The sequence below is a fragment of the Eschrichtius robustus genome, chromosome 6, assembly GCF_028021215.1.
Source record: "Eschrichtius robustus isolate mEscRob2 chromosome 6, mEscRob2.pri, whole genome shotgun sequence".
NCBI classification, from domain to species: Eukaryota; Metazoa; Chordata; class Mammalia; order Artiodactyla; family Eschrichtiidae; genus Eschrichtius; species Eschrichtius robustus.
The window spans coordinates 19,641,224-19,654,035 of NC_090829.1; positions in this window are offsets into that span (position 1 = coordinate 19,641,224).

A 12,812-nucleotide genomic window follows, 5' to 3' on the forward strand; every position below is an offset into this window, starting at 1 on the left:
TTTTATTACATTTTATTTTTTTAGAGCAGTCTTAGGTTCACAGAAAAATTGAGGGGAAGGTACAGAGATTCCTCATATAACCTCCCCCCACACATGGATAGTCTCCCCCATTATCAACATCCCCCACCAGAGTGGTACATTTGTTACAATTGATGAACCTACATTGACACATCATTAGGGTTCACTCTTGGTGTACGTCCCATGGGTTTAGACAAATATAAACTGACAATATAGGATCCTACAGAGTAGTTTCACTGCCTTAAAAATCCTATGCTCCACCTATTCTTCCCTCTTTGGATTTACACATTTTTTTTATTCTGTAACATTTTCTACATTTTATATTACTTTTATAATAATAATAATAAAATACTGTCATTTAAAGAAACTCTTTTGTGAAGGAAAATGCACGCTGGAGCTTTCATTTTCCCTGTGACTCAGAAACACTTTGAGAATATTTTCAGCTCCACTGAATAAAAGCACCGAAAGGTGAACATGCAGTTTCCGTGTGGAGTACCAGGAGAAGTCAGGGTGCCTCTGGGCCCAGGCTAATCAAACAGAAACCAGCCAGCCCTCCCACCTTGTTTGCTCTCTTGCCTCATTCTCTTTCTGGGAGCAGGAACCACAGAGTACCACTGCTTCCTGATTCTGAGTGTCAGCTCAGATAAGGTGTGTGCCAGTGGTGAATGAAAACTCCTACGACCATATCACTCCGACCACTTGCCATGTAGGGGGTTTCTTCTCATCTTATCGCATACATTAACTAAAGGTGACTCATTTATATTAAATTTTTTTCATTAAAAATTTTCATTTAAATCAAAAGCGAAGGTGGGGAACCTGCCTCAGTTCACGTGCATAATCTCTTTAGTTTGGAAAACAGTCACTGTACAGAACTTTTATCAGGAGTGTTCTGAAGCATCACTGCACTCCCTTTTACTAGCCTTCTCTCCTGGGAGGACTAACAGTACACATTCCTTTAGCATATCTCCATTCTTCAAAGTGAAAATTGGATTTCAAATTCTTAAAAAAGATGATTTCCACAGTACCACATTCCACTGATTCATCTCACTTTCTTGATCCTGTCCTTGGACACACAAAAATTTTATTCTAATAAAGTCCAGTTTCTTTGTTTTCTTTTGTTGCATGTGCTGTTGGTGTCATATCTAAGAAACCATTGCTTACTCCAAGATCACAAATATTTATGTCTATGTTTTCTTCTAAGAGTTTTATAGCTTTAACACTTAACATTTAGGTCCATGTTGAGTTAATTTTTGTATATAGTGTAGGTAGGGGTCCAACTTCATTCTTTTCCATGTGGATATCCAGTTGATCAGCACCATTTGTTGAAGAGATTATTCTTTCCTCTATTGAATTGTCTTGGCCCTCTTGTCAAAAACAAGTTTTTTCACTTATGACATTATGGTGAGGGTTTATTTCTGGACTCTCAATTCCATTCCATTATTCCTGTACCACACTGTCTTGATTACTGTAGATTTGTATTAAGTTTTGAAATTGGAAAGTGTGAACTCTTCAATTTTGTTCTTTTTCAAGGTTCTTTTGGCTATACCGGATCCTTTGAATTTCCATATGAACTTTAGGATAAACTTATCGTTTTTTATAAAGAAGTCAGCTGGAATTTTTATAGAGATCACGTTGAATTTGAAGATCAGTTTGAGGAGTATTGTCACCTTAACAATATTAGGTTTTCCAAGTCATGAACAGGAGATGTTTTTCCATTTATTTCAATCATGTTTTGTAGTTTTCAGAATATAAGTTTTATACTTCTTTCATTAAATTTATCCCTAACCCTTTTGTTCTTTTTTATGCTATTTTAGATGAAATTGTTTTCTTAATGTCCTTTTCAGATTTTTCATTGCAAGAATATAGAAATGCAATTATATATTGACCTTGTAGCCTGTAACCTGCTCAACTCATTATAAGCTCTATTAGCTTTTTAGTGGATTCTTAAGGATTTTCTGTATATGAGATCATGTCATCTGAAAATAGAGATAGTTTCACTTCTTCCTTTTCAATCTGGACACGTTTTATTTCATTTTCTTGACTAATTGCCCAGATTAGAATCTCCAGTAAAATGTTGAATAGAGTGATGAGAGTAGACATCCTTGTCTTGTTCCTGATCTTAGGGGGAAAACATTGTCTTTTTAGATATGATGTTAGTTGAGGGTATAATAGATATTCATTATCAGATTTCAGGTTTAATAGATACTCTTTATCAGATTTAGGATATTTGAAATCACTTTTTTTACTGTCTACAAAATTCCTTCAGAATTTCCTTAGTTATAGGTCTGCTAATGGAGAACTCACTCATTTTTTGTTTGTTTGAATGTTTTTTCTTTATTGCAAGTCTTGAAAAATGTGTTTGCCAAATATAAAATGGTAGGTTGGCAGCTATCTTCTTTCAGCAACTTGGAGACATCATTCCACTGTCTTCTGTCTTCCATTGTTGCTGACAGTCTACTGCTGCTCCTTTTAAATTAATCTCTTGTTCACCAGCTGCTATTAAAAAACTCTCCTTATCTTTGATTTTCAGTAATGTCATGATGTGTCTAGGAATACATTTCCTTTTATTTATCTGGCTAGGGATTTGGGGGTTTCTTGAATCTGTGCAATGGTGTCTTTAATCAGTTCTGAAAAACTCTCAGCAATTATCTCTTCACATACAGCATCTGCTGCATTCTCTCTCTCTTCTCCTCTTTGGATTGCAATTATACATATGTTATGTCTTATCACTGTATCTTGCAGGATTCTTACCCCCTTTTCTTTCTTTCTCTCTCTCTCTTTCTCTCTCTCTCTCTCTTCCTCTCTCATCTCTATCTCTAACTCTATCTCTATCTCTGTCATCTCAATCTCTCCCTCATTTTACCTCATACAGTATTCTGAATAATTTCTTTAATGGGTCTATCAGTTCACTAATTCCTTCTTTGACTATGTCTAATCTGCTGTTGTGTTTTGTTTTGGTTTGGTTTTTTGCTGGCTGTTTCTCATGGAGTCTTATTTCTATGTGTGCCTGGTTACTTTTGGCTATATGTTATATATTATATATTTTTTAATTATTTGAAGAAATAATTCGAGGCCCACAATAAAGAGACGTTCTGCAAGGAAGAATTTGAGTTTGCTTTATGCCAGGTGGCTGAGGTTATTGCCAGTCCAAAACAACCTTAAATCAAACTATCTGGAATACCAGGGAATTTTTTTATAGCTTAAGTTCTAAACTTCTGGTGCACCCTTATCTTGAGGGTTTAGATTTTTGGATTCCCAGTTAATTGTGGGATAGTCCCTTGAGTCCTCATCTTTAGCTCTCATGGAATTTTGATTTTTGTTCTCCACACATACCTCACTAGGTTGTCAAAACAAAGGTTCTAATTTTGAAAGGTCAGCAAATGCCCTCAATTAAAAGTCACTTCCGTGCTCAGTTATTTCCCAGGGTTCTGGTTTTCCTTCACTTTTGGCTGGTGATCCCTTTATTTTTTAAGAACCCTTTTTCCCAATATTTTATTCAGCTTTTTAAATAGTTTCCAGTGGAAGGGTTGATCAAATTACATAGCTCACCATTTCTAGAAACAAGGAACCTCTCCACCTGGCATTTCTACCATTTCTACTGCCCATCCTGAGGACAACAGACCAGTTTTCTTACTCTTTTTTAAAGCACCCTTTCCTGAAGACTCAGAGATCCAAATTCTTCTCCCCCCTCAGTATCTGCTACCATGTTTTCTCTCCAGAGCTGGATTAGGCTAACCAGGCAACCGATAGCAGTGACAGTCCATATGGGATGTTACACCATCACTGAATAAATTGGAAATATGACGTCACTTAACTCATGTTTCCTCACACAACTCTATACCTTGTTGGTGAAAAGTTAAATAGCCCCACTGCCTCCAAAGTAGAATATGCCCCCCAGTAAAAGTTTTTCAAGCACATCTCTCCAGCACCTCTTTTTCTCTTGACTGTTCCAACCCAAAGCCAGCCTGCTAATGGCCACCAAAGGTCTCTCTCACAGAGAACTGAAATTATAAAACTGAATCATGCATAGCATAGTGCCATTTACTGAAATTTATTTTTAAAAATTTAAACTTTGTAATAAGCCTACCAAGGAGATGTCTGCTTCGGTAAATCATAAAGCTATAGAGAAGAATGAGAACTACAAAAACATTTTATGGAATGTTTTTAGGACAACTTTAATTAACGGAAGTAAATTTTTAATAAATATAAGTTTTTCTCATCACTTCTAAATAAGTGTTGAACAAATACTTAAAGACTTTTGGTTAGACAGAGGGCTCTAAATTATTAGTCTCACATGATGTTTCTTGATTTCTTCTTTCCCTAGCTTAGCTGCTCCCCAAAAGATGCTTACAAGCTAATTTTTAATATGTTTTTTGAAGATTTTACTGTTAATCACTCTGCACAGAGGAATAAATAAAAATAAAGTAAATAAAATGGAGTGACAAAAATCTAGAATTTTCCAAATTTCTTATAGCACTGGTCCTGCATTACTATTCCTGACTATTTTCTGAAATACTAACCGAGTTCCATTAGACATCAGTTCTCCACTTTTATTCCTGACTATTAAACTCCACACAACTACTGATTATTTCTTTTACCTTAGAGGAGGGCTAACAGTTATTTGTACCCCTTACCCCAAGGATCAAGATGCAGAATGAAAGATGTCTTCTGGATAGAACAGTATGTATTTCCTTGTCTCTATCTGATCACCACAAGCTGTATTTGTCAGGACTCTATCAGTTAAAAGTTAGAAAAACCTAATTCAAATTGGCTTGAGCAGAGGGTGGGATGGTGGGGATGGAGAGATTTGTTGGCTCACATAACTGAAAAGTTTAAGTGTAAACTCTCTTCAGGCGGAGGCTGGTAGAGGGAATCAGACATCATCAAGATCATCAGTATCTCTCACCATCTCTCCTTTCTACCTTTTTCTAAGTTGATTCATTCAAGTTTCCAATAAGTGGTTCCAGCATCTTCAAGTGTTCATCAGACTCAATGCCTGCAGTCCCAGTGAAAACAGCCCCTTTTCTTTCCCAACAGCCCAACAAAATGCCTAGAATTGAGCCTCGCTGACCTGGTTTGTATTTTGTGCTCATTCATAATCCAATCACTGTGACCAAGGAGGTGAAAAATACTGATTGACCAGCTTCAGTCACATGTCTACCTCTAGAGAGGAAACCACTCCACTGGAACCTAATGGACTGAAAGGGATAAGAGGTCATTCCTCAAAAGAGCAAGAAAGATGCTCTAACTTAGGGTGATAAGCTGTCCAAATCTTCCCAAAACTGAGGGGTTTCCCAGGACCTGGGACTTTCAGTGATATAACTGGGACACTCCCAAGCAAACCAGGATGACTGGTAACCCCAGTGCTGATAGCAGATGATTCAAAAAGCTATCGTTGAGCCACAGTGCCTCGTGACCTATATATCAGCAGCAGTGCAAGGTTCTCCCTGAAGATTTCTGGTTTTTCTCTATTTCAGGTCTCATGGAAGCCCTTCCCACCCAATCCTCTGTGGTTGAGCACAGCCATCAGTCATCACTGTATTACAGTGTGGGGCTGAGTGGCTAAATCGCAGACCCAGCCTCATGCTGCTCACTTAGCTGGGTCCAAATGAGCCTCATCCACCCCACCTAGAGTTTAAAGCTCCCTTTCTGTTGATAGGCTCTGCCTCAAGGGTCATTCAACAGATTTCTTGACCTCTCTACTTTCCTCCCAGGCCCAAGCTACATATTCTTCTCTCTTCTTTTTGCTTCATTTCACTTTTATTCACTCTTTCCCCCCTCTTTTCTCTTTAATCCTAAAGAACTTGGGCTACTCTCTTTGAGCCCCGTGTCTATTCCTCAGCCTTGTAGTAATACTTCTCTCTGCAAAGCCATCATCGCTCTGACTTACCAGTCTCTCTCTCAACTTGCTCACAGCTGATTTGGCCAGTAATTTCCAAATAGGGAAGCACCCAGTGCAACGACAAACAAAACAATACACCGGGATACAGGAAGATTATTTTAGAACTTCTATTTACAATCACTTTGTGTTATCCTCCTTTAATTTCTTGTTAGGCTGTGTTTTGCAATGTAATACATAAATATAGTAGCACATATATATCATTTATAAATAATTTTACATATCCGGGAACAAGGACTGAATCTTATTTATTTCCAGATTTCCAGTGCTTAGTGTACACCTGGCTCCGCAATTCCTTTTTAGGCAAATGCATCCATAAATGAATCAAATAGGTCACACAAAATCAATCGGTCAATGATGTTCCTTAGTCTCTGTCTACAGAACATTCTAAATAAGTCCTTGTAAGGTTATAATCACTGTCCTTAGGAACTTTTCATTGTTTTTTTTCCGTGCCTGATGAGAATGATTTTTTAGCAAACGCACTGCCCTTCCACCCACCTCAGTCTGTACACCCCCAACCAGATCATCCTGAATCCTCAAGATCTCCCACCTTTGCCCATCTATATCTCCTCCCAAAGCTAACAACTCCCTTCAGGATCACCAAAACTCCCACCCTCACCTTCCATTCAATAATCATGTTTCTAGCCCCTATATCCTGGCATTGCCTCCCTTCAACAAACCTTAGCAGTGAGCATCTCATTGGCTATAGGAAAACACCCAGTCCTCCAGCTCCAGGCTTCTGCAGCCATGTTGCTCCATGGACCATGCTGATCCATGATGATGGTTTTCCCATCTAAAAAGAAATGAGGGAAGAAACGGGGACAATGTGGATCATAAATCCAAATATGTATATATATATATATATATATTTCTGAGATTGTGGTTTTCTAGCTGTGCATGACTGTCCTTTATTCTGAGATTAAGGTTTTTTATATTTTTTATATCAAAATATTTTTCTCTTACAAATGATGGTGATCATAATAATTAGTTATTGTCTTTACTGGGAAAAATTAAAATTTGGTGGTCTTATTTGTGTCCTGGCATCTTTTATATGAAAATTTACTCATTCATACAATCCAGAAGACTGGAGATCACCAAACCATTAACAAAAACACAATGTTTTGTTTCATTTGTTTTTTTAGGGGGAGAGAGGAGAAGTTGATTCATGGGGTAAAACACAGAGTCCAGAAGAGGTTACAAACTAAGCTTTGCCATTCAATCATTGTGCCTTAGCACATCTCTTTCCTGAGAGCAGCTTTTAGAGCTGGGAGTGAGCTTGAGGAGCCTGGGGCACAGAGCATCAATGAGCATCAATGAGGAAGGGATATAGGTGAGGGCAGGGGAGTAAGAGGATCATCTGTGACATCATCATACCTGCATCAAGGGCTGATTCTGTCCTAGAACTTTTGCCCTAAAAGTGTTTCCTATATTTCAGGGGACACCTTGATATTGGCTTGTGCTGGCAACAAGAAAAACATGGACACTGTGGATGTGTCCATATTGCTGCTGCATTTTGCTTTATCACCGAAGAAGCAAGGTTTGGGTTTCCCAACTAAAACCCTGCTTGGCAGACAAATAGGGACTTAATTCTTGTCTAGCCTGAAATGATGCATACTGTCCAAATTCTTTTCTAGATATGTTAGGCAAATTTTTTATTAAAAATCCATATGCAATTAGTCACTCCAATTGGGACTCAAAAATATAGCCAGGTCTAGAAAGCTGATGAATGCTGAGCAGGATATTGATTAGCCTTGCTTACTGGCTTTAGAATTGAATCTTGAAACTCAAATGGTGTGGGGTACTTGAGTCATTTATACCCACCACAGTCAAGGGAGTATAATCTTTTTACTCCCACAAGCCAAACCAAATGGAAATGAGTCACCGTGTGGCTGAGCCCTGTCCTTGGAACACCCACATTAGGCTGAAACTCAGGGTTCAGTGGTCATTTTTCTGAGTCATAGCTAACTCAGGAGCATAAGCTTATGACAAGGACATGCTGAGTTTCTCCTGCAGAATCTGGGGTAGACATTTTACCTGGAAAGAGCAGACCGGCTCTCTCAGGAAATTTGAGTTTGTTTTTTCACAGCCCACACTCAGTGCCAGAGATCTCTGCATGTAGTGGTATTCAGCCTGTTATTCTTCAAAATATTCCTTATTTCTCTGGGAGAGAGAGGTCCAGTTTTGGTAAAATGGTGTAAGTAAAGCCACACAATGTTAGAGTTAGGACATGAACTTCTTCATATGTTAGCGTATATACTGAGATTGCTTTGCCTCTGATTCCAAGATTTGATAATAAAAAAATTCCTACAAGTTTTTTAAAGAATCCTTGACCACTGACCACCTGGACAGAAGGTTAGATAATAAGGAGTGTTCTCTTGGCCACAGAGCTTAAGGTGTACATCTGGCAGCCAGAGGGTCAGAGCTACACGGAGCCAGCCTTGCAGTCACTGAGAATGTTTTGAGTCAGAATTCTCTCTTCCCAATTCAAGCCTCACAATCGCCCCGTTACCAAGAGTTTGAAAGTGTTCTGACTTATGTCCTCCCCATGACTGAGCACATCCGAGATAGTGTCCTTGCTCCTTCTGCTTGCCATGTAACTGAGATTTTCCCTAGGGGCTCCCCTGTCCCTGAAGACCTAAATGAGATGGTTTTGAGCTCTCATGCCACACCTTGAGAAAGTCTACTGCCCACTCCAAGATTTCTCAGAATTCCCAGCAATTTTACCTTTTCACGAGCACTTCTCATTCCAGGTCCCTGTTCCTGTGGAAGTCTTGTTCTCTGCTCTGCACTTCCAGAGCTGTTCTTCTCTCTCCACTCAGATATCAACCCAAATATGGAACTCAGCCCTTTTATTAAAAAGAGACTTTATGTTTAAGAGCAGTTTTAGGCTCACAGCAATATGGAGAGAGTTCCCATATAAGCCCTCCCCCACACATGCACAGCCTTCCCAACTACCTACATTCAACCCCAGAATGGTACCTCTATTACAATCAATTAACCTACACTGACGCATCATTATCACCCTAAGTCCATAGTTTACATTAGGGTACACTCTTGATGTTGTACATTCTATGGGTTTTGATAAATGTATAAAGACGGATACCCACCCCCCATTATAGTATCATACAGAATAGCTTCACTGCCCTAAAAATCTTCTGTGCTCCTCCTATTCATCCCTCCTGAGCCCCAAGACCCTGGTAACCACTAATCTTTCTTACTGCCTCCATAGTTTTGCCGTTTCCAGAATGTCGTATAGTTGGAATCATACAGTATGTAGCCTTCTCAGGTTGGCTTCTTTCACTTAGTAATGTGCATATAAGGTTTCCTCATGTCTTTTCATGACTTTATAGCTCATTTCTTTTTAGCACTAGATAATATTCCATTGTCTGCGTGTGCCACAGTTTATTTATCCATTCACCTACTGAAGGACATCTTAGTTACCTACAAGTTTTGTCAATTATGAATAAAGTTTTTATAAACATCTGTGTGCAGGTTTTTGTGTGGACATAAGATTTCAACTCACGTGGGTAAATACCAAGGAGTGTGATTGGCTGGATCATATGATAAGAGTATGTCTAGTTTTGTAAGAAGCTGCCAAACTGTCTTCCAAAATGACTGTACCATTTTGCATTATCACCAGCAATAAATGAGAGTTCCTGTTGCTCCACATCCTTGTTAGAATTTGGTGTTAGTGTTTTGGATTTTAGCCATTCTAACAGGTAGGTAGTAGTATCTTGTTGTCGTTTTAATTTGTAATTCCCTAATGACATATGATGTTGAGCATCTTTTCAGATGCTTATTTGCCATCTGTATATTTTCTTTGATGAGGAACTCTTCAGATCTCTTGCCCATTTTTTAATCAGGTTGTTCATTTTCCTCTTGTTGACTTTCAAAAGTTCTTTGTATGTTTGGGGTGAGTCTTCGATCCAAAAATTTTTTGGATAAAAAATACTTTTGCAGGGGCTTCCCTGGTGGCGCAGTGGTTGAGAATCTGCCTGCCAATGCAGGGGACACGGGTTCGAGCCCTGGTCTGGGAAGATCCCACATGCCGTGGAGCAACTGGGCCCGTGCCCCACAATTACTGAGCCTGCGCGTCTGGAGCCTGTGCTCCGCAACATGAGAGGCCGCGATAGTGAGAGGCCCGCGCACCGCAATGAAGAGTGGCCCCCACTTGCCGCAACTAGAGAAAGCCCACGCACAGAAACGAAGACCCAACACAGCCAAAAATTTAAAAAAAAAAAAAAAAATTTAAATTAATTAAAAAAAATACTTTTGCAGATATTTTTCTTTCGTAAATATGTTCCTTTTGCAAGTATTTTCTCTCCATTTGTGGCCTATCTTCTCATTGTCTTGAGGTTGATAGTTATTTTTATTCTCAATTTTTAAAGATATAATTCTTTCACCTCCTGGTTTCTATTGGTGCAACTGATATAATGGCTATAATTCTTTTCTTTCAGATTTTTAAAAGGTTTTTCTCTTTATCTTTGGTATTTTTGCAATACTACAATACATGCAACTCTTGTTTTATTTTTATTTACTTTTCATGGAACTACTGTACCACCTTAATATGGAAGTAATGCTTTTCACCAGCTATAGAAAATTCTTAGCCAATAGCTTAGCAAATATTGTCTTTCTCTCATTCTCTTTATTCTCTTCTTTCAGTACTCATACATTGGATGTATGTTGGAACTTCTCTTTCTATCCTCCATGCCTTTTACTGCTATTTCATGTTTTCTATCTCTTTATTTGTGTCTCATTTTGCATACTTTTCTCAGTTCTATCTTTTAGTTTATGAATGCTAACTTTAGGTGTATTTAATCTTCTAATTACCTGTTGTTAGTTTTCTATTGCTTCCATAACAAATTTTCAGAAACTTTGCAGCTTCAAACAACATCCATTTATTATCTCACAATTTCTGTAGGTCACAAGTCTAGCATGGTGTGGTTTGATACTCTGCTTATGGTCTCACCAGGCTTAAATCAAGGTACCAGCCATGGCTGTGGTTCTTATATGGGGCTTGAGGTCCTCTTCCAAGATCACTGTTGGTTGGAGGAATTCAGTTCTTTGCAGCTGTAGAACTGAGGTCCCTGTTTCCTTGACTTATGACTCCTTTCATCTTCAAATCAACACTGGTGCATTGAATCCTTCTCGTTCTCCTAATCTCTGACTTCCTTTCTGCTGCATTTCTCTCACTATCTGTCCTGCATTCCTCTTTTGCTTCTTAGGGCTCATTGGAATACATTGTGCTTCCTATCCTATAATCTAGGATAATCTATTTTAAGGTCCCCTGATAAGTAAATTGACATCTGTAAAACTCTTTTTGCCATATGACATAATATAACCATGGTGTAACCTAAAAGGTAGAAATCATCGGGCCAAAAACTGTGCCTGTTACACTATCCTCTGAGTTTTTTGTTTCATTGACTACATTTTTAATTTCTAGGAATTCTAGGTGGGTGGGTAGTGGTCAAATCTTCCTGTTCTGTTTTTTCATTGGCGTCTTTTAGTTACTTGTGATTTTTGTTCCTTCTTTTACGTCTTTAACCAATATTATCTGATCTTCTTAGGGGGTCCATTGTAACTGTTTGTTAAGTCTTGTGATCTTAGCTGTAATCAAGTGATGTGCTGGAGTCAGCTTGTGGGAGCTGATTCATGCATCTCTTCCCAACTTTTCATTCAGTGACCTCACAATAGTAGCTTGAAGTCAGCCATAATGGGAGTATTTACGCCATGCAAATTGGCAAATGCTATAAAGTCAGTGATTTTTTTAAAGAGTTGGTTTACCACTATTCATAATAGACTTAGAATTTTTGAGTTTTGAGCTCAAGTTTGACAGCTTTAAATGTAGAAGTCTATTCAGTCTTCACTGAGGGTTGTGCAGTTGCCTCTGCAAGTCGTTCTTGAGGTTGTATCAGCCTGGAATCACCTTTTAATGCTATTTTCTTAGTATGGGAGTTCCAGGACCATGATGTGGGATGTGTCCATTCAAAGCCAGTCACATATGAAACAAAGTCTCATGGTCATATATTCTCAGACGACTTTTTCTTTTTTTTTTCCATATGGAGACCAAGTCAGACTAAGCCTAACAAGCTTCTTTGTTTTCTCCCTGGGCCAGGGAGCTGAATTTTCTAGTCCATCCCTTCACTGTATAAATTGTTGAATAGATTATTGAATGAATCTTGTCCAGTGGTTTTCAAACTATGTCCCCAGATGCCCTGAGGGATTCTAATAAATGATCCAAGCAGCTACTTCAGGGAGCAAGAGAAAAGTGGGCAGATTCTTCCCTGCTGCTTCAAAAATAGGGTACCACACCCCTCTCCTCTCCTTGCGCTGCCACACAAGCGTACACACACACACACACACACACCCACACATTTTACCTACATGACATATTAGTCTTCCTGACAATATCACAGACAACGAAAGGGGTTCCTCTTTTTTTAAATTATGAGATTTCTGAGATATTCCATACCTTTTACTTTATTTTTTCCTGGTACACAACATAGTGATCCAATATTTCTATACATTACAAATACTTTAATAATTTGGGGTAACTGAGGCACAGAGGTATTAGCCAACAATGTATAATATAGTCCTGTGAGTTGGTAAAAGAGTTGAGACTTGAATCCAGGGTCAAAGTAGGTAGAAATGATATTTGGACCAAAAACTTTTAAAACCTCTCTATAACTAGAGATACTTTGTGTGAGAGGCTGGGGTTTAGTTTCTGATCTATGTGAAGAAACACAATGTGAAAGTGATCAGTCAATCACTAAAGCTTTTAATTCTACTATCAGTCTGCCCTAGTAATATTAGCTATTATTTCTGAGTTCAGAGCTCCACATGTAATACCTAGCATTTCACATGCATTATCACATTGAAGCTACAAAACAATCCA